The sequence below is a fragment of the Mastomys coucha genome, unplaced genomic scaffold, assembly GCF_008632895.1.
Source record: "Mastomys coucha isolate ucsf_1 unplaced genomic scaffold, UCSF_Mcou_1 pScaffold22, whole genome shotgun sequence".
In the NCBI taxonomy this organism is placed as follows: domain Eukaryota; kingdom Metazoa; phylum Chordata; class Mammalia; order Rodentia; family Muridae; genus Mastomys; species Mastomys coucha.
Genome location: NW_022196905.1, coordinates 67283125 through 67307882, shown reverse-complemented (window position 1 = coordinate 67307882; position 24758 = coordinate 67283125). Strand labels below are relative to the sequence as shown.

Below are 24758 nucleotides of genomic sequence, written 5' to 3'. Positions count from 1 at the left end.
TTCTTCTTCTTCTTCTTCTTCTTCTTCTTCTTCTTCTTCTTCTTCTTCTTCTTCTTCTTCTCCACCTTAGCATGTGCCACCATCTCCATCATACTGTTAAAAAAATCAATGTGATTTTATGTATATGGATGAATTTTTTTACCCAGGCATTTACACACGCCTGGTGCCCATGAGATTAGAGTTATAGATGGTTATAAACCACAATGTGGGTGCTGGGAATCAAACCCAGCTTCTCAAAATCCAGATCCATTCTTCACAGACATAGAAAGAACTAATCTCAAATTTTATATGGTGACAAAACAACAAACAAATAAACAAACAAAATGGCAACAACCAAAGATAGCCAACATAGTCTTGAGTATGAAGAATGCTGGGCATGTAATTCTGTAAACACTTACATTTATTTATGTGTATGTGTGTGTCTGTATGCATGTCTGCCACATGTGTACATGTATTTGTGGAGACAATATGACAGTGTCAGATCCCCTGGAACTGGAGATACAGGCAGCTGTGAGCCACCTCACTCAGATGCTGGGAACTGAATTCAGATCCTCAGAAAGAGCAGCAAGCACTCTCAACCCTTGATCATCCAGCCCACGAAGACATAATGTTGACTAGGCTAGCCAAAAGGTTTTCCATGAGTAACTGGCACTTAAACTGTCTTTCAAAAGAAGGGAATAGCCTAGGTGAAGAAAGCGAGAGACTAGTAAGGCTAGGAACTACATATTCAGTAGCGTATAGCACATCATGGGATTGCTTATTTGGGTGAGTTGGATGTTGAGTACACATCTGTGGAGAAGGAGATGACATTAGGGGAATAAGGATGATGTCCAGGAGATGACCTGGACACAGTACATTGGCTTTGGCCACTGGTTTGCTGTAACAGAGTTAAGAGCTAAGGTGAATGATGTAACTGTACCAGCTAAAGCAGTCTCTCTCTGTCCCTTAGTTGGAGTCCTTTCTTTTAGTGTTCACACGAACTTTATGTCTTAATTCAGACAAAGTAATGCACTACATAGGGGTAAATTTCCTTCCAAGGTAAAATTTTCAAGAAAATAAAAGATTTGTAGAAAACTGACCAAATCATATTTCTAGGTTTAAATAGTGATTTATGTTTTTTTTTTTAAATCAAGAAAGTCAATAGCACCAAACATTTGTCGGTCATTTCAGAATTATTCCTGCCTGCTGTGCTTATTAGTTCTTGTGTGCTTGTACCATATGGGCTCCACATCTGGTGACCAGTCCGTGGTTTTTTTTTGGGGTGGGGTGGGGGTGGGGCAGAATACCCAAAATTTGCTTTGAGGAGCAACATAGATACATTGCTACAGAATCCAGTACTGCCCTTTTCTGCAAATATCTGGCCCCCAATCAAATCCATAGCACTGAAGTTATATTCTTTCTCAGAGCTCACAGTAACTAAACAAGACATAGTACAAATTAGGGCTTTAAACTGTTGGGCACCAGTTTTCTCTCAGTACATTACTTACGATGATATCTCTTTGATGTCTTGACATATCTCTGAAATCATGATTAAATATGGTAACCAGAACTAGTTGCGCTGGGACAGTCATTTGGAATCAATACCAAGAGGGGGAAATGCTGCCTGGAAGGGCACTTCTACTTTTAATGAATTTAAGTGGTGCTGAAGTTGCAAGCCTTTTTCTTCCTCACTTCTTCCAGAGCTGTCATTAGAAAAGTTATCATGATCTGTTATTAAACTAAATATATACTTCAAATAAAACAGTAAGTCCAAGATATTATTAGGGAATGTTTGTCACTCAATGTTTTTCCGATTTATCATAGACATCCACGGTCTCATTTGTAAAAGCGACAGGGTTTTCTGGCAAACACTCTAGCAATCTGTTCGCAGTCACTTGAAAGGCATCTGTGCAGAGCCTTGAGGCTGATCAGAGCACATACATGTATGGTGTTTCCTGGCAGGCACTGAGGACTGTCTTGGTGATTTAAATCCAGTTATGTGTTCCAACATTGAGCTCTGTATTCCTAACCCATCATTGTTGCTTCTCTCACTGTTTCAGAACACACTTGCAATTTGTATCATTTCTCTGTGTAAAAGAAACAAAGTGGGGCTAAAGGGAAAGACCCATTGGGATGAGCTAGTTGTGTTGGAAAATGTTTCCCAAGTGTCACACCATGGGAAAAGGTGCTTCAGTGATGAGGTGATGAGCCTGATGGGAAACATCTTGGCCAAGGACTCCCTAACTCCCTGCTGTTGGAATTTGAATTTTTAAAGGTAGTGTCAGGTACACTAGGATACAGTGGGCACAGTGAGTTCCACCTCTTACTAAGCAGTTCTTTTTGTCATTCCTCTGATGCTCTGTCTTCTGGGATCCACCCCAGTATGTGGTTGCATAAGAGGAGGTATCACTAGCCTTCTTGCTCCTCATCTCATTACCATCTGCTGGCAAATCAGTCTGTTCTCACTTTCATCTTGTTCGCCTCCTGCAAATAGGTTTTAACCTTTGCGTGGTTGTTTTCTCCTCGTACACTACCTCTTGATTTGAAATGTGTGTGGGTAGCTGAGTAGAGCAATCACTGAGACAACGAAAGAACCTTAACTGGATAAGAGCCATTGGGTAAGATTCCTGTTGACCTGCCTTTGGAGGTGTGGAGACATTGCCATTCAGATGCCGTAGCATTGCTGTGACCAGATTGTCAGCAAATTCTTTTAATTGGTAAGAGTTATATTGAGGGGCTGGAGATATGGGCACATTGTAACTGTTTCTGCCTTGCAAGCATGAAGAACCCCAGTAGCGACCCAGCAGTCAGTAAAAGCTCTGTAGCTTTAGCACTGGGTGAGGAAAGACAGACAGATCCTTGGAGCTCACTAGCCAGCTGGCAAACTCTAGGTTCAATAGATAAGGACTCCATAATCAAGGGCTGGAGAGGGTGGGGGGGAGGTGTGTACAGATGTACATATACGTTTATTTAAGAGGATGGTGTCAGGACATCTTCAGTGCCTCTCTATCTTAGTTTTTGAGAGAGTCTCTTACTGAAACTGGATTTTTTGTATTTATGTAGGCTAGCTGACCAGTAAGCTAGGGGAGCAATTGTTTTACAAGGGTGCTGGAGTTCTGTACTCAAGACCTCATTCTTGCTCTGCAGTCACTTTACCAGCTGAGCCATATCCCAAGCCCTTGAAGGATATTATCTTCAATTGTTAAGCACTTTTATCCATAGCTTTTTTCTTTAATGAAATATGATATTATTTTTCTTCCATATTTTCTTGATGATAGTCTAAACGGTCAGGCTTACCTCACTGACAGGACTCAAAGGAGAGTTTCTTGAGTTTTCAAAACCCTTTCCACATTTGTGGACTCAGGGTAGCGTTGTGTGGTTCCATGTGAGACACTGAATGCTGCTTAAGTAGAGATGTGTTCATTGCGGTCGCTGTTGTCGGTCTTGTTCTTCAGCTACCTACTGTCTTGCTGTTAGCCAGCATGTTAATAATGCAGGGTTTCCTGCTATTCAAATAAGCACCATGATACCCTTGCAGTGAATTTCTACCACATTCTGTGGGGCAAGCAGAACTGTGCCACCAGGCAGAAAACGTGCTAAGGTTGAGCAGATTAAGGAACCTGACAATTCTCATAGCTGAGAATGGTAGGCAATTGAATCCGCTTCTGACCAGATTCTTGTCCTGGAGCATGCAACCATGACACCCACTAAGAGGACCATGACAACTGTTCATGTAACGTAGAGCCCATAGTTTTCCATGCTAATGAGGTATCTAGATGGGCTGGCCCGAGAGGGTTTAGACAATGATATATGTATATCATTAGTCAGACTCTGTCTTATTGACAAAATACTTGAGTAAAGCAACTTTTGGGAAGGGAAGCCATATTGTGGTCATGGTTTCAGAAGGGTCTGTCCATAGTCATTTGGCCCCATGCACTTGGGGAGGAACACATGGCAGAGGAGGCTCTTTGTCTTGTGGTGGGTGGGAACAGAAGAGGAAAAGGGAGGAGAAGAGGAGGGCAGGAAGAAGGAAGGAAGGAAGGAAGGAAAGGGATGAAGGAGAGAAGAGGAAGAAGAAGAGGAGAAGGAGGATAGGAGGGGAAATAAGTAGGGAGGGGAGGGCAGGGGAGAAGAGAGAGTGATCCATAACCAGGATATAGTCTCCAAGGATACTCAAAGGCCTATTTTCTTCTGATGCCTAACCCCTAAAGTTCCCAGAACTTCCAAAAATAATGTCACTAGCTGAGGAACAAGCATTAAACATGATCCTTTTGGGGACACTTCATATCCAGACCATAATGCCTGGTAGAATTTGGATGACATATTTCTGAGGAAGTGACCTCAGTGGAGACCAGAAGAAGGGAGGGAATGGGACATAAGCGCTCTAAGCAGAGACAGTGTAAGAGCAAGAGACTGGAGCAGGCTGGAGGCCCTTGCTGGATGCAGAGTGCTGGACTGACTGGAAGAGATGTGCCCAGCTGTGTGGTGGCAGAGGGCTTTGACAAATTTGAGGACTTGTGGCTCTGGTAAAGGTAGTGCTGATTGTGGTCACAGTGGTAAAATCATTATTATTGCCACCTACATTTTGTTCTTTGTATGTATTAGTATAATAGTAAGCAGTGGGGACCATATGGCATTATTAGTTTAATGAGCAAGAAAGTCTGAAGAACTCTTTGATCTAAAATTTCACTGAGACTCTTTTATGATGTTATTTGACTATACATCTTAATTCTTTTAGCCTGAATTAGCATGAAGATTTTCTGTCTGGACTCAATTGTTTTTCTATTTTTTTTTTCCTCTTTTTACGGGGCCTGACTGAAAGCAGGTAAGGCTTTGGAGGCTACCCTCAGTCTGGTTTTAATTTCAAGCCTCTCTTTGTCAAATGTCACATTTCTGAAGGAGAATGAATTAACTCTGAGACAGTTTTTTCTTCTTCTGCATTTTCTTTCTCTATTCAAAGCAGGCTTTGGAGTTTTTACTCTGGCACTGCACATCTCCAGGGGGATTTTCTTCTTCTACACCTGCAGCAGTAAAACATAATGGCTGGTGAGCTTGAGTTCTATCTTCACTAATCTCTCTCTGCTTATGCCTGAGACAGCCACATCTAGAGTTTTATATGCAGTTGGGTTGTCTTTAGATGTCAACTTTATAAAAGAAAAAGAGTGCATTTTGCACAAAGCCTACTAAATAATTTTAGTGTAATCGTCATCGTTGGAAAGTTTTTATTGGGACCATATGTGTTCACACACACACCTCATTTATCATTATTACTGAAGTGTTTCCATATTTTAATAACTAGAGAAGCCATGATAATATACGCAGACTGCATGCTTGCCTTGGCCACCTGTGTACCTGCACCAAGTTAACTTTAATTTTCTCTGTGTAGGATTGTTTTATTTGTATTTTGTTTTTGTTTTTTAAATCAGCTCTTTTCTTTCTTTTTAAAAAGTAAATGCATACAGATGTTTTGCCTGTGTGAATATCTGTGCACCATGTGTGTGCTGCTTGCCCTCAGAGGCCAGAAAAGGGTGGTGGATCCCCTGGAACTGGAGTCGTAGACAATTTTAAACTATCATATTAGTGCTGGGAATTGGGCCCAAGTTCTCTGGAAAAGTAGCCAGTGCTCTTAATTGTTGAGCCATTTCTTTAGCTCCTACTTTCTTTTATTTTTGAAACAGTGTCTTACCATATATCTCTGGGTGAACTGTATAGAAATCACTGTGTAAACCAGGTTGCCTCAAACTCATAGAGGTCCACCTGTCTCTGTTCGAGAATGATGTAAAGATGTGTTGTCTCAAGCTTGACTTGACTCTATTTTCTAACAAACTGGACAAGTAAATGTGCTGCTTAAATATTACTGATGTGGTCATAAGGTCACCTGGGAAGCAGAGGTTGGATGATCCATTTGCCTTTCACTTTAAAGCTTTGATCGTGTCAAGAAGGAAAGATGATTCCAGGTGATTGTTGAAAATAGCCACTTTAAAGTTCCATTTATAATATCAATAGTTCTTCCTATATTTTAGTGTTAGTAATTTTTCTGTAATTCTAATCAATCTCTATTCCCCACTCCCAACTCTCCATAGTTCTGTTTCCTCTTCTTTACTTCTGTATGGCCTGAACACTCTCCCTGTCTTGCCTGATGCTTGTAGTTTGAGATGTAAGTTGAGCGAGTAATCACTGAGTAGGTAATTGCTTTCATTGGGTGTGCTAATGGTGATGCCAACCAGAACGGACTTTTTACCATGTGCTTGCAAGGCTGTGATACATGGTTAACTTTACCCATTTTGGGGAGGAAAAGGAACGTTTGTTTTCAAGGGACAGAGGTTTCCTAACAGCAAATTCTATGAAGCTTTGAACAAACATGCTTCACCTGCATCCTTTAAAACCTAGCTGGAGGAGCTGCTGCTGGGAAGGATGCAGTACAATAAGGCAGCTGAAGAGGGGAAGGAAACCAGACAGGAAGCAGCAAAGGTGTAGCAGGCATCACTTTGTTAAGCATGACATGCAGACTCCTTGCTATACCCTTGGTCTTCACATGGATGGTCTAACCCAGGGGGCCACAGTCATTTGGTTAGTGTACTCTCTTACATTCTTGGACATTGTCCTGGATGTCAAGGAGTTTTTGTTTTTATAGATTAGTGATATTTATTGATACTAGCCACCTTAGAAATTAAAACAGAACAGTTAAAAGTACTTATTAAGTATTATAAGAATAAATGTTGTTTGTTAAAATAATTGTATGTTTGTTAACAGTAATACATCTCTCATAATAATAATTCTATTGTTTTTCAAATCAGAAATATTTAGTAAGAAGAATGACATTGTTTTAGACTTTACAAATCTCTTTAATGTCTGGCTTATAAAAGGCAGCTGTGTTCTCCTGTACACTTCTGCCTTCAGTCAGCTGTCAGATCGCATTTCACATGGCTTCTGGAAGACTTCACTGGGTGCTGCTGAGAGAATGAGGGTGGAAAAGGCAAACAATGTAGTCATATCACTATAAAAATAATTTTGACCTCAGAGGCCCTCTGGAAAAGTCCTGTAAGAGTTCCCTGACCACAGAACCATTGGCCTGACACATCTTCAGAACCATCCATTTACATGCCCTTCCTCAGAGTCCCTCCAGATCCACACCAGCTCCTTTCTCCTGCTTGCTTTTCCAGCTGAGAGTGGGGAGCAGGGACTTGGGCACAGAGTTAGGTACAGTCTACAGGACAGGTGTCCATTGAATGTTCTTCCTTTCTTCCCTTTAAACAAGGAAATTCAGAACAAGCAGGCTCACTTTCTATAGTTAGAAATCAGACTTGAAATCTTTTCCACATTGACCAGGGCAGGGAGATGAATGGCTAACTGAACAACAGTTCAAAGGAGAATTATAAAAAAATACATGAGTCAACATTTCAGAAATTTTAAAAGTATAACTTGTTGCCACTATGGGAACCTTTATACAGGTCCCAAGTCTTGTCTTCAAGTCAGGGATGCTAACTGGAGTTCTCCCACTTCTTTGTATGAGCCTCATTTAAAAACATGTTAATCTAAGCTAGGCAGTGGTGGTACACACCTTTGGTCCCAGAATTTGGGAGGCAGGCAGATCTCTGTGTGTTCAAGGACAGCCTGGTCTACAAAGGGAGTTCCAAGACAGTCAGAACTACACAGATAAACCATGCCTTAAAAAACAAAACAAAACAAGTATCTCTTTTTTCCAATTTCCTATGTTTTAAGAAATGAGGGAAGATGGTCAAGACCATGTGTGTTCTGAAAGCACGGCCCTTCTACTGAATTATTGGCTTGTGCTGTAGTTTCTTTAGAACAAAGACCCAAGTCTTACCATGTTTTCTAGTCCTAACACTGTGGCTGATCATAATTAATAGCTGATATATGTGAGAGTTTGTTAGATCTCTCTAATGAGGGTATGCATGCATAAGAGAAGGGTCCAGAGTTTATATAATGAAATTCTTTCTTTATAAATGATATCTTATGACTCTATTAGTGGTACAAGGTGTGGTCAAGCAGACATTTGCATAAGGAATACAGTGAATACAAGATTAGGCAAAAGGCTGGCTATTCCTCACATTGCAAGCCTTGCTGGTTGCCACTGCTTCATTTGGAATATACCAGTTCTTTCTGTCCATGAAGGGTTGCTTCCAAATCTTCAGCCTTCCAGCCCTGGCCACCAAGTCATTGAGTGCTCAAGTTTCTTATATAAAATAGTATGACATCTGCATATAACCTATATACATCCTCATGAATGCTTTAAACTACCTTTGGCTTATATCTAATGAACTATAATGTAAGTGTTATACAAATAGTTGTTTTGCTGTACTTTCTTTTTTTTTGTTTGTTTTTTTGTTTGTTTGTTTTGAGACAGGGTTTCTCTGTGTAGCCCTGGCTATCCTGGAACTCACTCTGTAGACCAGGCTGGCCTCGAACTCAGAAATCTGCCTGCCTCTGCCTCCCAAGTGCTGGGATTAAGGGCGTGCATCACCACCGCCTGGCGTTTTGTTGTACTTTTAGGGACTAAAACAAGACGGGGAAATTCTGTGTGTTCAGTACAGATGCAGTCATCTTTGCCTAACTACTTAATAAATGAAAAATATGCAAGGCATGTGACCCTGAGATCTGTGAAATGGTGAGAAACTATCCACAAGGTGCCAACACATAACTTTATTGGTATGGATTCTTCACAGTGTTAATTATGTAGCAATTTCAAAGTTTAAGTTTTTGGAACTTTCTAGAATTGTTTTCTGGATATTTTGCACCTACAGTTGATTGAATTCAGAATGTATGGATAGGGAGAGTTGACTGTATTGTGGCAGTGCCATAGAGTTGTTAATAGTTTGTATTAAATGTGTGGTGCATAGTGTTTTCCATACATGTCCCTAAAGGCATTATTGATGATAGATGCATTACCCAGCTATTATTCCCCGAAAAGGTAGTTTATTGTTCTATTGTCAAGTTTTTCAGTTCTCCGCAAGTGCAAGTATGTAAAGTTGCTAATACTCATCTTTTAAAACTACTTCCCATATTTTTTTCCTTTCTTGACCCATGATCTTTCTAGATTTTACCTTTTCTGGATATTAAGAATTACTAGTTTGGGCTGCAGAGATGGCTCAGAAGTTAACAGTCCCGACTGCTCTTCCAGAGGGCCAGATTCAAGTCCCAGCACCACATGGCAGCTCTCAACCATTTGTAACTCTAGTTGCAAGGGGTCTGACACTTTCTTCTGGCCTCCTTGGGCAATGAATATAGATAGTACATAGACAAACATGCCTGCAAAACACCCATACATAAAAATAAAGAAATAATTTTAGAAATTATTTTTAGTTTTGGTTATAGAGCAATGTGGAAATTGTGGGTCTGGAAAGATGGCTTGAGGGGATAGAGGTGCTTGTGGTACACACCTGAGGCTGATTGTCAGAGTCCAGGATGCGAGAGAAGAGCTGACTCCCAGAAGTTGTCCTCTGACCCTCACAATGTTATCCTGCCCACACTCATAACCCTTCCTCCTTCCTCCCCATCTCTCCCTCATTCACACATATATTATTATTATTATTATTATTATTATTATTATAAATTTTAAATATAATAAATATATATTATTATTATTATTATTATAATAAATTTTAAAGAGGAAAAACTTTTATGCTTTTTTAATCCTTTTTATTTTAGAAGATAGTACATATGCATACATTTTATAGTCAAATGTAAGTAGTTCTCATTGACTATGCCATAGGACAGTAAAAATGACTAGGAAGCTGACACTGTAATGCAATCTTCCTATGTGAATCCATGAGATAATCACAGTTGTCTAATGACCTTTGACATATTTTGTCCAAACATTGAAAACTCCTTTACCCTGGGTTATACTTTTATAGGGAAATTAATATTTGTTAATGATACAGCATATTGCTGTGAAATATTGTCTCCTGAGTATACCAGCTGTTACCATGCTCATCAGAGTAGTGTGACTCCTTGCAAGAGACCTTCAAGATCAGGCTTGTTGATATTTCTTCATACAAGGGGCTGGGCAGCTCCTTAGCCCCTCCCTGGATTCCAGCCACTGCCTGTGTACCCCCTTATCAACAGTGTGTGATTCTGCCATAATTGCACATGGCCTTGTGGCCTAAAAAATGCTGGAGCATACAGAGGTTGAAACTGAGGGTCTCCATCTATACAGTGAGTGAGAAGTTGTCATGCGTCGGGTGAGACTTTCTGGTAACATAGCTGTTTTGGGGTCACCTGTTTCCTTATAAGCAAATGCTCCCTGCCCTCCATACTCCATTAAACTCTTTCATTTGCCAAGTTAGACTTGGATAGAATCATACTTGGATTTGTTATTTGTGCCTTTTCAGGGGTGAGTAGAAGTTCACATCACTCCAAGAGAAGTTCACAGAGCAGGACATGATGTAGAGCAGCAGAGTGGAAGTGAGCTCATCCTCTTCCTCCTGTTTATCCAGTGATGACCAAGCATGACCTGAGCATTATTTGCTCCCTGTGTAACTTGTAGAATGGGTCGTGAATCTTTTCTGTGCCTTGATGGCCTGCCATTATCCTTCCTCATATTAGCTTAACTTAAAATTGTATCCTTTTTACAGTCAGTGCCATAAAGGCCATAAAGACTTCTGGAAATTTCTTCATGAGAAATCCCCCCTACCCACCCCCCACATTTCCCCACACCTGCACACATTCCCCCTTTCCTCCCCCCACCTCCCACCTTCATCCTCCTTATCACAAGCAGTGCCTCTGGTACATGGAGAAGCTCATCTCTAATCCATGTGTTTTAGATTCTGATTGCATTCTCAGTGTTGGTACTTCGGATTTGATACACTTTTGCCTCTGTTGTCCAGTTTCCACTTCCTTTATTTTATTTATTTTTTTTGCTTATTTATTGGGGAGCTACTGTTAATTATTAGTGTTAATAATGACCAGGCAAACATTATTGAGTCTCCCAATGTGCTATCATCCTGCTTTTATTTTTATTTTTTATTTGTGTGTGTTTGTTTATGTGAATATGTGCCACTGTGAGTTGCAGGTGGTTGTGAACTGCCCACTGTGAGTGCTGGGGAGAAAATACCAGTCTTCTGGCACAGGAGGGCGTACTCGTAACCCTGATCATCTCTCCACCCCCACTACAGTTTGTGAAAGTTATTTTCTGTTTTCCTTATTAATATTTTAAGTTTGGTAAGGTTATGTTGTATATGGTAAGGTTTTTTACATTTTTCAATAGCCATTTTGGTTCAATACTCTTGCATGAGACTAGTCACATAGGGAAGGGGCTGCTATTTTAAAGCTTTCTCCTCTGTGTGCCTGGCTCTCATTCTGGGCATCATCACTGTTTGGTTACCTGTCCGATTTCATTTGCATTTTCCCAAGGGTAGACTCACATTCGATTGCATTTTGCCATTATCTTTCTTGGATTAGAGGACATAGCCTCTAGTCACCTTTACAGATGAAAGCGGTGGAGTAGTGAAGGGTTTAGCAGTGATGACAGCCTTCGGCAGCTTGTCTCTGAGTCACACTGTCTGAATGGACTGCTCATCCTTTTTTTTTTTTTTTTTTTTTTTTTTTGGTTTTTTGAGACAGGGTTTCTCTGTGTAGCTCTGGCTGTCCTGGAACTCACTCTGTAAACCAGGCTGGCCTCGAAAGGACTGCTCATCTTAAATACTCTGTTCACAGATAGGCATTCCTTCACTGTCTACAGGTTCCCTTCTCTGTTGGGTTGCCTGTTTTCTTTTTCCCGTGTCAGCCTTAGTTGTGAGTACCTCCTGCTTCTATGAAGACTACTGGTGGTAATTTCCTGAGAAGGAGAATGTGGGGCTATGCCTTTTCAGACCTTGACCTCTGAAAATACTTGCATGCTAGTTTCCTATCTAGCAATAATTTGTGTGAATAGAGTCCAACTAGAAAAACTAGAGAAACAGTATCCTCTGGAGATCCGATGCCATTGCTCCATTGTTTTCTTGCATTCTTTGTTTGAGATGGCTGAACCTGTTCTGGTTTCTAATCCTTTGAAACATATTTTTCCTCAGTGGAAATGTACAGTATCTTGAATTTGTTGTATGTTTTCTGAAATGTCATAATTATATATTAAAACCATGGTATAAGGTCTGTATTCTGTTTTCAGTTTCTTTTATTTGTACATACTCCTTGTGGGTAGTACTGTGTTTTGTAAGGACATTTTCATCCATGTATTCTTACAAAATATAAACCATGTTTCAACTCTGTTGCTCTGTCCCTTCATGCCCTCCTTTTGTGCCCCCATCTCACTCCCCTCAGCCCCCTTCACTTTTCTAGAGATTGTCGCTGTGACTTTCATAGAGTATGTATATAGGATCCTATATATCATATAAGGTGTAGTAAGGTCTACACATGAGGAAAACATGACTTACTTGTCTGAGTTTGACTTAGTTTAACATGATCTCCAGTTACATTCATTTTTTCTGCAAATGACTTAATCTTTATTTATTCATTGTAACTGTATTTTAGTGGTTGTATGTGTGTGTATGTATATGTGTGCATTTTGTGTATGTGTGGGGTATGTATGTATATATGCATGATGTGTGTGTGTCTGAAGACCCAATGTCTCTGTCAGATCTCATCTTCAGACATTCTCCACTTATTTTTTGAGACAGCATCTCTCCCTTCATTTAGAGCTCACCAATTCAGGTAGGCTGGCTGTCCAATAAGTTCCAGGGACTTACCCATTTATGCCTTCTGGTCCTATGATTATTGATTCATGTCACTATGCCCAGATTTTTCTTTTAAAATGTGTGTTCATATGCATACATGCCTATATTCTGAATATTTTAAGATGAGGGTATTATACTTTTTTTAAAGAGATTTTTTGTTTTGTTTTCGTTTTTGTTTTTGAGACAGGGTTTCTCTGTATAGTCCTGGCTGTCCTGGAACTTACTCTATAGACCAAGCTGGCATCGAACTCAGAAATCCGCCTGCCTCTGCCTCCCATGTGCTGGATTAAAGGCGTGCGCCACCAGTGCCCAGCTTACATTGTTAATAGTATGATTCCTTATGCCTTTTCAGACATCTTTACTGGTATTTTGCCCTAGTCTTTGTGTAAATCCACAAGCATAGTTTAAGTGAGAATGTGTAGTCTAGGATGACAATGCTTCCTTCCAGAGCCCAACACCATCTAACAAAATCCCAATACCAGCCATGAGAAGCTCTTTTGAGTTGTTGGTTAGGGTTGTTTCAGAGACTACCCAAACAGTATAGCTATTGCTATTGCCCTTGGCTTTCCTCAGAGGTAGAAAGTAAGTCCTTATTGATGAAGACACCATGCACTTCAGGTGCAGTGGCCAGAGGCCCCTGAGCTGGAACTGACTATAAAACCCTCTTCCTAGAGGACTGGCTTTCATGATACCAGAAGGTGCTGTGCAAGCTTCCAAAAGAGAGAAGCAACAGATGATCTCTTTAGCCATAATGCCTATGAACCACAAGAATGGCTAGCATGACATTATAATCTTAAGGATACAATAGTGGTGTCCTTGGCCATAACCAACAACTCACTAAGTGGACTTACAATCTGCTCAGCAGGAGTGAGATCATATTGAGTATTGAAAGCAGTGAACTATTTGAGGTTAGTGAAGTCCTGGATCTTGGAGAAGAACCTACAACCACCACTTAGCAGCATACTCTCTAACTACATCCTCAGTATTTGTCCTTGTAACCTCATAGTTCTTACCCTATATCAAGGAAACTGTTTTTTATGAAAGTTTTGAGACCATTACAGAAAACCACAACTAATGAAGTCAGAGTGATAGAACCCAGTCTCAATGATACATCTATAAAACAACTCCCATTCCTAAAGCATAGGGGTCATTGAGGAAGAAGGGGTGGACAGATTGTAAGAGTCAGAAGATCAGGGAGTTTTCTGTGAGATTGTGTCTCTAGTAGTGTCAAAGCCTACAAGTATACAGTCTCAAATGACGGTGTAAACATGAGATGAACAAGGATAACAACATAGACATGCTAAAGTGGAGAGGTGAGAGCCCGCTAGGCCTCAGCCCTACACAAAGAGCTACAGGCACCTAAGCAATGCTGAGAGTGGGAGAGAGAGTCCTCCCTAGGGAAGAGCACACCAGTTGCTCATTCAGTCCCAAATGGACAGCCCTGAAAGCATACATACAGAGAAGGGTTTACTTATATGTTTAGTATTATATGCATGTGTACATATACATGCACATTTATTTTGCCACCACAAACCCAAATCCTTTGATCTTTTTAAAATTGACATAGCACTCAGAAACTTCAGTTATTCCTAGTTATCTCATTAGAGCCAAATAACACTTCAAGGACTATTTGACCACACTGACTCTAAGATACAAGCTCCTGGTGGTTGTAAATGATGGTAAAGCTTTATTTTCTAGAAAATACTCAAAACTTTACTGAATCATGCAAATTTACTCGCTATGTCAAAACTTTTAAAATTCAGTACTTAGTAGAAAAACTAAGTACGGAGGGCAGAGTGAACTAAGGTCATTGAGCACGTGGAGATGTGCATGCACCGTCCTTTGTTGTTTGGAAGCTGAGAGACTAGAAGCTATATAGGACATAATGTAAGTTAAATTTATATTTTTAAGATAAACTGTACTTTTAATCTCCATTTATCTTCCAATAATAAATATATAGTTAGGATTTGATCTGAGCACACATAGCCTAACCCAGAGGCTCTGCATGTGATGGAGGAAAGCTCCTTTGCTTATTAGCAGAGTGTTTATCCTATCTTCTGATTTTCCAAACAGGAAGCTGCAGGCTTTTTTTCCAGGAACAGATTATTGCTTTTACTGTGAGTAGAGGAGCTCACTATTAGTCATGGAGACAGTGCGTACGCTTTCGTTTCAACTTTGATTAAATCAGAGTGCCACAGAACTTTTTTTTCCTTCCATTTGCAATCCATTTTAATAGTTTGTAACTTCCAGAGTTTCCTCTTCTGGCATGTCTTGTATTTTGCTGGATTTTTTGTTGAGGGTGAGTTTAGAGGTTGCAAGATTGGAAGAGAACAAACATTGCTAAATAGGGAGAACTAAAAGCCATTAAAGCCACTAAAAACCAAAAGACATTGCTAAAAGCCAGAACTCATTACAAGGATAAGGGGGGTGTTCATCCACTTTATAATCCTCTGGAGCAAAGCATTCAGGTACAGAAGAATTGCCCATCCCCAGGAGGGAGGCTTAACCTTCACTATGAGCATATGTTGTTGTTTTGTCCAGTGGTCACTATGCTATGGTCTGACCTGTGCCCCACCAAATCTTCTATGGTAAGTTCTTATGATGATGTGGGCCTTTGAGAGGTCATTAGGTTCAGATGAAGTCACGACATGAGTGGGATTCTTACTGTGGCAAGGTCAGTACTCCTATCCAAAGAGGTAGTAGTTCTTCTCTCCTTCTTCATATGGGAATGAAAAGCAGTCTCCTATGAGCACGAGTTCTCATACCTGGCTATGCTGGAAATCCAATCTAGATTATCTGCCTCTAGAACTGTGAGGAAATATAGTTTGTGTTGTTAAAACCACCAGATATAAAGTATTTTGGTGTGACAGCCAAAGTGATTAATCTATTCAGATATCTGTCACTGACAATTGGGAGACAGTCTGGCTTCAGGCCAGCAGTCCTCTGGAATTATATCCTGGGGATGTTTTCTCACACTAGACTAATCTTCAGTTCTCTGGATACCAACTGCAGTTTCTAGATGGCATTGTTGTCTGATCTAACAATTTACAAGGGCTCAGCCTGCAGAACCCCCTTATAATGCCTGTTATAAGCCCAACAGGCTGCACATAAAATAACAGTTACCCAGAACATTGTCTTTATGTTCAATAATGTGTTGTTATAAATCTTAGAAGACAAGAAAATGTGTATGCTTATTAATTGTTATAAAGAATGCAACTCAATAGAAAAGAAGGCAAAGGGTAAAATTTCCGTGCCCTCTCCCAGTAGTCACCTGCCCCAGAAAGTTCCTGTGTTCCAGCCATAGAATAACATTTTGTTCAAGAGTTTCTTGAGAGCCTAGCTTCCAGCTCCACATGTTCCCAGAGAGTGGTGGATGGAGAAATCTGGGACTTGGTCTTTCTGCTGACCAACATCATGATATCATTTGGGGTCCTACAGTAGTTCCTTCATTAGTATAAGCTTACATGCATTCAAATGGGGCTTGTTGGACTAACAACACACTTTAAAAATGTGTTAAGATTTATTCATTTTGGGCCGGGTGGTGGTGGCACACGCCTTTAATCCTGGCACTTGAGATGCTGAGACAGGTGGATTTCTGAGTTCGAGGCCAGCCTGGTCTACAGAGTGAGTTCCAGGACAGCCAGGGCTATACAGAGAAACCGTGTCTTGAAACCCCCCCCCCCCAAAAAAAATAAAAAAATAAAAATTATTTTATATATTAATGCTTTGCTTGTATGTATGTATATATGGCATTTGTGTGTCTAGTACCCATGAAGGTCTGAAGAGGGCATCAGATCTTCTGTAGTTAGAGTTATAGATGGTTGTTGGCTGCCATGTAGCTGCTGGGAACTGAATCCAGATTCTCTGCCAGGGCAACGAGTGCTGTTTATCACTAAGCCATTGCTCTTGCCCCTGAAGACAATCTTTTTCATGGAATCCTAAGGGGTTCTAGGAGCTCCTTGTTAGAAATCAGGTACAAAACCAAAATTTATTTCTTAGTATATCCCACAATGCCAAGTTTATACCTTATTGTTTCTAGTCATGTCCTCTTTCATCATAAGATGTATAAAAGGAAGAGAGATGAGGAATAAGCACTTGTATGGATGAAATAATAAAGTACATTCCTTTTCCATCTCAGAGCCAACATTGCAAGATGAAATAGGTGAATGCTCTGGGAGGGGTGGAGTGCTTTCATCAGCCTGACCGCAGAGGGACCTTGACCCTCCCGACTCACACAGCCTTGGCAATGGGGTTTGGGCTGGTGAGAAACTAATTAGAAGATGGGACTTTTAGGTATTCTTCAGATGGCCCAGAGTTTCAAACAGATGTTTTGGGAAAATGCATACCTGCTGCTCTTCTACTAGCCAATTATTCTGTTGCAACTGTCACAGACCCTCTTTTTGCAATAATTATGAAGAATTATGTCCCATCTGGCAGCTCAAATGTTTAGCTCAATTTGAAGGAAATTTAGTTGTAATTATAGGGGCAGTGTTTCTGTTTGGTCTTAAAAAGAGCCTCTCCCCCTGCAAAAGCTTTGCTGGAAAGGTACAGCACATGTGGAGGGAGTGGTCTAAGAGACGCACTAAGCACATACTGAGCATGCACACACGTGCCTAGAAAGTGTAAAACACAGAAATTTTCAAGAATAAAATGAACTACAACATAACAAAGTACTAAAACTTAAAATCTATTGCATTTAAATGTAAGTCTATGGATTCTTGCTGGCTTATGGAATTTCAAAAATATTTTGTATTCTTTGAGTCCTTTTGTACATTTTAAACCATTAATTTGTATATCTCCAAAGATATGATTTTAATATTTTTCCAGTGGAATTATGAAATTGTTAAAGTTTATTGTTGTTTAAATTTAACCTTTCTTAATACAAGTGAAAAAAAACAAGTTAAAATTTAAGACAAAGATAAATAACCACTTATTTATCTGTGGGATAAATGTGGGAGTTTTGATTCTATTTTAATTATTTATTAAAAAACAATCTCTTGTCTGTATGTGTAGTATGAGTTTATGTGTACCACAAGCTTGCAGTTGCCTGCAAAGTCCAGAAGAGGGCATCAGACCCACCTCTGAAACTAGAGTTACAGGTGGCTGTGAGGTGTCTAATGTGGATGCAGAGAAATGAACTCTGGTCCTTTGCAAGAGCAGTGAGTAGTCTTAACTGCTGAGCCATCTTTCTAGCTCCTTGTCTATTTTTTTTTTTTTAAGCCAAATAGTGAATTGTTTTGCTTATTAACCTTGAAATATACTTGGATTTCCACTATGTATGGTTGATAAAATTACTGTGATATATGGGCAAATTTTATCCTTGGGACCTGGAAAAGGTTTTGCCTCTCCTCTCACCCACTCAAAACTCCAGGGCAGTGTCAGTGCTGGGAGCAAACATGCAGTACAGGTGTCAGTTTCCTACTTCCCAGCAGGCCAGCCAAGAGCCATCCCAGGCAGATGGAATGAGAAAAGGTTTATTTCTGGAAGATATGAAGACATTTTGTACTTGTAAATATTTTCTTACCCCATATTTTAAAAATTATCTAATTAGCATGGGTCACATTGACTTTTGTTTTATAAACCAACTCTGCATTTCATTTTAGACCAAGATGAAATATTCATTCATCTTTTTAGCCATCACCCAATGTGATATTATATTTACAATAAAGAACATCTGGATATTTGCAATTGGAGAAGTCTTCATGCTTTTGAAATATGACATTCAACAAATAGTTCTCCATCAACGGCTAACTTGCAGTCAGTCATGTCTCGTATGTTTGAGTGGATTTGGTTTTGTTATTAAAAACATTTGTTTTTGTATCGCTTAAAACATCTTAATATGGTATGTAGGTGCTGAAAAAGCAGGTTATGCTACAAGGGAAAACTCTGAAATTTTGTAGTAAATTAGGGTAATTATGCTAGGGCGGTTAAGTCTTAATGAAGAATAATGGCTGGTTTTCCTTCGGTCTGGCCTTGATTCTTTCCAAGTGAGAGCTAGGCGGTGCAACACTGCCCCCTACTGTATGCCTTTGCCTTGCAAAGGTTTTGAAGGACCCTCAAAAGAAAAAAATTGGAAGAAATCAACAGCTTGGGACAAGCTTATCTTCTTACATTTGCTATTTTAAAAAGGTGTTGTGGAGAGTTCTCAGCACAGACACTAGAACAATAGTGTGATCCTTGTCTGTGCTGCTGTTTTGCTTTCTTAAGTTGGGGCTGTTGCTGAGTTAACAGATGACACTTTTTTCCCCCTGATGGATGGTACTGGAGGTTTGTGAATGTGCTTTTGTTTCAATTAGCCCTGTCTCAAGGAATGTTGCATCTTGGAAAAAAGCACACAGGATATCTTTGAGGCTGGAAAGAATAGGGTTTTTGTCCATTTTCATGGTAGCTTTAGTATTTTTAACAATACGACCAAACCTTGAAGTAAAGTGTATCCACATCTTGGAGCACATCCAGGATTAACTGTCTATAAACAACCTTGTCTTATTTTGTGTAATAGAACCCTTAAGTTCATGTGCAAGAGTCTTTGGCATGGATAACATTTAAATTCTTTTATTTTGATGAAAAGTTGAATTCTTTCTTTTTTCCTTTCTAAGGGTATTGCTTTAACAAAATTATTTTGATGACATGTCCTTTGCACATGCATACTTTTGGACATTAAAAAACAAATCGAAAGCCACTTATCGTATGAATCATTGTTAAAGTCAGCTGTAATCCACTGTGTAAAATCTCCCCGTAAAGGCACACAGGCTAGGGGCTTAAACCTGGAGCACATTAAATTAGTTCCAGTCTCTGGTGAACTGGCTTTGCCTGCCTTGCTTAGGCAGGCAAACCGGAAACAGGCAGTTTATAACAAGAAGTCTGCCTTAGAAACCATGGGGTCTATTGGAGAAAGATTTATAACCCCCACTTATATAAACATTACAAATGTAGACTCCGAGTAGGAGGGGAACCGTTATCGAAATCTCCCGAAGAGCTTTTTCATTGTGAGTAAAATGGACAGGGTGCACTGTTGTTTGAAGCCCCGCCAGTATTTCTACAGCAGTCCTCTCTACTGCTCTGCTTGATTAAAATGTAGCATTGTGAAGACTAACCAGACCACCTACTTCTAATTTGTTTTCACAGCGAGACTCCATTGGCATCAAACCTAGAGCCAAAGAAACTCTGTGCCAAAGGAAAAAATTATCATTTTGGAGTTAAAGAAAAAGGAATATAATTATATGAAATCTAGAGGTAATAGAGTCTGGACTTCAGTTTATACCACTGCCTGAGTTTAAATGATTTTTACATATAAACTCTTTCCTAGATATCATGTTGTCTTTGAGATTGTTATAGAACCCAGATGAGGCTTGAAATATTTGGTCCCATAAAATGAGGAAGGCTGAAAGGAGAGATTAGCATTTGAGATTAGAAAAGCTATTTATTTGATACTTCACATATGGCGAGCTGAGGTCTATGGGCTGCACGTCTGTGTTTTTCTCATTTAGCTTTATCTCATTTGTAATGTCTTGAAACTTTCCACATAAATACACTTTCCTTTGTCCAGATATCTCTAACAGGGCACTAAAATCAAATTCTCTTTTTTCTTTTGGGCTGGTTAATAGTAGCTACTGTTTTATGGGTCCAATCCAGGTGATGCCGAATCCAGTCTCCTTAGGATCTCTTCAACCTTCCTGGAAGATCCTAGCACATCTGTTTTTAGCATTTTTGGCTCAGTCCAAACATAAGGTTATTTGGAAAGCACCTTTAAAATAGGGGCTGCTGTAAGAAGGAACATGATGAAAGGTTATAACTGATAAAACATGAAGCCATGAGGACCCTCAAGAAGAGAGTAGAGTTGAATGTCATAGACTGCACACCTATAGAAGGATCCCCATGTTTTCTTTGTCTACTAGGTCTATTTGCTTTAATGCAAGAAAAGCCACTCCTCTAACTTCAGCTGGTGAGCAGAAATGAAAAATCTGATCAGGTCTCACATCAGAGAACAGGTGGACTCAGAGGAGGTTCTGAGCAGTACCACACTATGATACTAATGATAATTTTACTGGGTATCATTTTTAAATTTTTTATTATTTTTATTATAACATTCTTATTGTTTTTTGAGAATTTCATATACCTATGCAGTGTATTTTGATCATATATGGCCCTCATATATCAAGGCTTACATACACTATGTACAGACTAAGTGTCTTATATATGTCTTTACTGTGCAGCAACTCCAGTTTTGAAATGAGGAAGCTGAGATTCTGAGTTTGGGACATGCTCAGCCACTGTGAGTCCTCTAGAGCTTCGGACTCTAGTGCCTACGCTCTTTACCTACTTAATCACCACGCAATCCATGTTGAGCTTTTCACCTCTAAAGCCATTTGGAATCTTGTAAAGCAAAACCTATAATGCCATCAGTGTCTCACCTGCTCCTCCGGTGAGGTCCTTACACTTCTCCTCAGCAGCTCTCTCTGCACCCAGAACCTCAGTGCACCATGAGAGGTCCTGAACACAAGATGAACTCTCGCTCTATGCGGATGGGATGCAAGGCTACTTGTGCACAGGTCCTTCAGGTAGGGATTTGACCCACAACCTTAGATCCGGGAGGCTGATGCCCAGTGCAGAAGGCTTAAGAATATGGCTGGGTCTTGTCATCTGAAGGTAGTTTATTATATCCCTTCATGTGACTGAAACGCCCTAAGTCTTTTTGATACTCCTGGTATTTTCCAGTACTGCCACTATGGAATTCAACTGTGAAAGGCCACAGTGTTCAATATAAACTGAACTTGTGCTGAGGGCTGCAAAGTCTTAACTGCTTGTTACTTCCTTGATCGAGTAAAATTTAGTAATTTGAGAAATTTGGCCAATGCCTGTGTATGTATGGGGGAAAGAAAAATATATGAAGTTATCATGGATTTTTATAATGAATAATGGTCTCCTAAAGCAAGCAACAATGTACCAATAGCGTTGTATATTTATAAGGTCTGAAGAGATTGTGATTGCTAGTAGTGAATTCTTCTTTGCTTACATGATTGAGGTAAACACTGAGCAGAACAACAAAAAAAAACCTTCCAAAGGCATAAGCAGACCTAGTAGTGACAGTTCTAAGGAGGAAAGAGGAAGAGAAGGGGAGCCCTCTCTACACCCCTGAGACAGGAGGTGTGCTCTGTAGGTGATCAAAGGAGTAACAGGTGGAGCTGCACTTGAGTGTTTAAAAATCTGTCAACAGTTAAGATGAAAGTTGTGATATAAGTGTGTTGTGTGTATCTGTCTATTTGTAAGACAGTTAATTCTTACCCATCACAGAGGAAAAGAAGATAAAGGAAAAAGAAAGTTGTTTGTCAAAGAAGTAATATGACATGTTATTGAATGACTTGATAATGAGCTTCCAAAAGCAGTCAAAACCAATGTCCAGGCAAAGGCAGTTTCCTCTGTGAAGTTGGGACCCACTCAAGAAGAAAGAGGTTGGTGGGGGTGGGGCTGTTAATTTTCACTGTGAGCTATTAGAATGCTATTAGAATTATATTACAATGCTATTAGAATGGAGTCTTAGTGTGTTCAGTCCTTTTCTTTGGTAAGAATATTTATTTAAAGCCCCCTCACTGGAATTAAAGGATGCTCAGGTTCTCCATTCTTTCATCTGGAATACCCTGCTCTGCATTTACTTTTCTTTTCTTCTTCCCTTGAGCAGAGAGTGGAGAAACTAAATCCAACGCAGCACAAAAGTTCTTGGTTTTGTTTAGTCTCTAAATTTCCCTTGGGCAAGGTGAGGGTTTCCAGAAAAGACATCTTTCATAATCTCTATGGCTAATTAAGCAAGCTTTTCTTGATGACCAAATAACTCTGACCATTGACCTATAGACAATTTTGATTAATCTTCAATCCAGGTCAGTGAGCTGCATAGATTTAAATGATGAATGTAGGGCTACAACGCCTCTTGGGCTTCTTAGATTATTTTTTCTGTTTTGCTACTGGGATGTTATCTTACCCTGTAAGTCTGTTTCTTGAAGCACATAAGCACACAGCAGCCTTGAGTGTCTGGAATTTTAAAGCTAGTTAAGCATAGTGAAACCCTGTGAGTTGTCTTTGAAAGCAGGGGTTGTCCCAGCTCACCACATAAATCTTAACACCAGCATTTCTCTTGGTTTCCTTTACACACTGATTTTTGCTCATCTCTCACTGTTGTCATTCCTAGATAGACTTTTTCTGGTCATGTCCATTTTTCCAAAAAACCTATTTGGCTGGACTTATTTGACCTTAAGCTTATTGTTACATCTTAGGAGATCCAGTTACTTCCCAGTTCAGCACTGGGACAAGTTAGACGTCATTTATACTCATGGTTTCCTTCAATAAAGAGATCCCTTTCTCTTTTCAGTTCCTGGTTGTGTAATCATAGGCTTACTTTGTTTCATGCTAGTATATCGAATAGTCAGACTTTCACAGTGTATCACCCTTAAATATCCGCATGGATCACTGTTGCTTTACAATGTTTTTAAGAAGTTGGGGATCAGAACTATAGTCTTACATTTAGCTAGACAGTTTTATCACTGAACTATATACTCCCAGCTTCTTATAATATTTTAAAGATAGTCATATCCAAACATGAGCATTTACTGTGTACTAATACATTTTTAAATATCCACTATCCATTTTCTCATCCCAGAAAAACTGAGGAGGATAATAGAACTCATAACCACAGTTCAGATAGGGGAAAGAGATGAGTGACCTGTGTAATCAATCTGTCCAGGGGCTTTGCTTTCATCTTAATCTGCAGTAGGATTGGAATATACCGCTGAATAGGCAAGAATATAATGAAACGTGGTGTTTCATCGCAGCAATAGAAAACTTAACTAAGACTAGTTGGTACCAGTAATGAGGTATTGCTATGACAGGCCTGACTATGTTTTGGGGAGGATTAAGGAAGGACTTTGGAGTTTTGGGCTAGAAAAGCCATTGAGTGTTGAGAGCTCAGTGAGATGTTCTATAAGAACTTAGGAAATAAGAATGCTGAAGTGGAGGCCTGGCTTGTGAAATTTCAGTAGAAAGTTTAAAGACTCTATCAGGGCTGTTTGCTATTTTGAATTAAGATTCTGTTGTTTTGATCAACTTAGGCTGAAGAGTCAGCCATGATTAACAAGAGAACAGCACCATGAAAGTGAAACCTTTGAGTTACTGAGACTATTGATGCTGGTTAGCCTGAGGTAAGAAATGAGTGGTGATTGAGAAGAGACCAGCATCATTGGTCTAAAATCTTCTGGGAAGTGTTTCCTTGAGGTAAACACATAGAAGCTGTATTTTGGAGGTAGACACAGTTGTATCTCTTGCTGGAAGCCAAACTTGATAGCATAAGAGTCACCCAGGTGGTACTGGATTTTAAGGAATGAAGGGGTCATAGAGAACAACTGGGGCTTGGTACTGTGAGAGGCCAGAAGAGGCCAGTGATGAAAGTGCAGCCTTAGCGGCAGTTGAAGGCCTAGGGTTGAAGAGGACATGCAGAGAAGTTGAAGCTTGACACCATAGAGAGGCTATGGGTAAAAGTGCAGGCGAGTTGCTGCAGAAGATTCCAGAATTTGGGAGATGCCAGAACTGTGGGATGACCACTAAGAACAGCAGCAGTGGAATGGAGCCAACTAGAGCCTAGAAGCCAATCTGTGCATACTTCAGAGGGCAGAAAGTGGAGAAGTGACCCAAGTCCTTTGGAGGAGCACAGATGACCATGAGTGAGTCTCAGACATTGGACTTGGGCTATGTACACTTGGACTACAGTTTTGTTCAGACTGTGACTGTGCTTTGGGTCTTCCCTCTTGAAGTAAGGATTAGTTAATTTTGTTTTGATTTTACAGTTGAGAGACTGAATTTTAAAAGAGATTTGGGGTTTTAAAATAGACTTTGCACTTTAAAAAGACAGAATTTTGAAGTGTTTGAATTTGTAAAGACTGTGGGACATAAGTTTGTAAAATATTTTATATTGTGATATTCATATTAATGTGTCATTATGAAGATGAGTAAGAAAGGAAAGGTTGTAGCTTAAAGTAATTGTTTGTGTGCCAAGTTGACAAGGGGTCAGTTGTACTAACTTTTTGTTGTTGTTTTTTGTTTTTTTTT

At 39.8% G+C, this 24758-nt stretch overlaps 1 protein-coding gene across 1 annotated transcript in view; it reads left to right on the top strand.

Moving 5' to 3' along the window:
* The window catches only part of Scfd2 (sec1 family domain containing 2), a 314253-nt gene that overhangs the window by 60719 nt on the left and 228776 nt on the right, over nucleotides 1-24758 (top strand). The window lies entirely within an intron of this gene.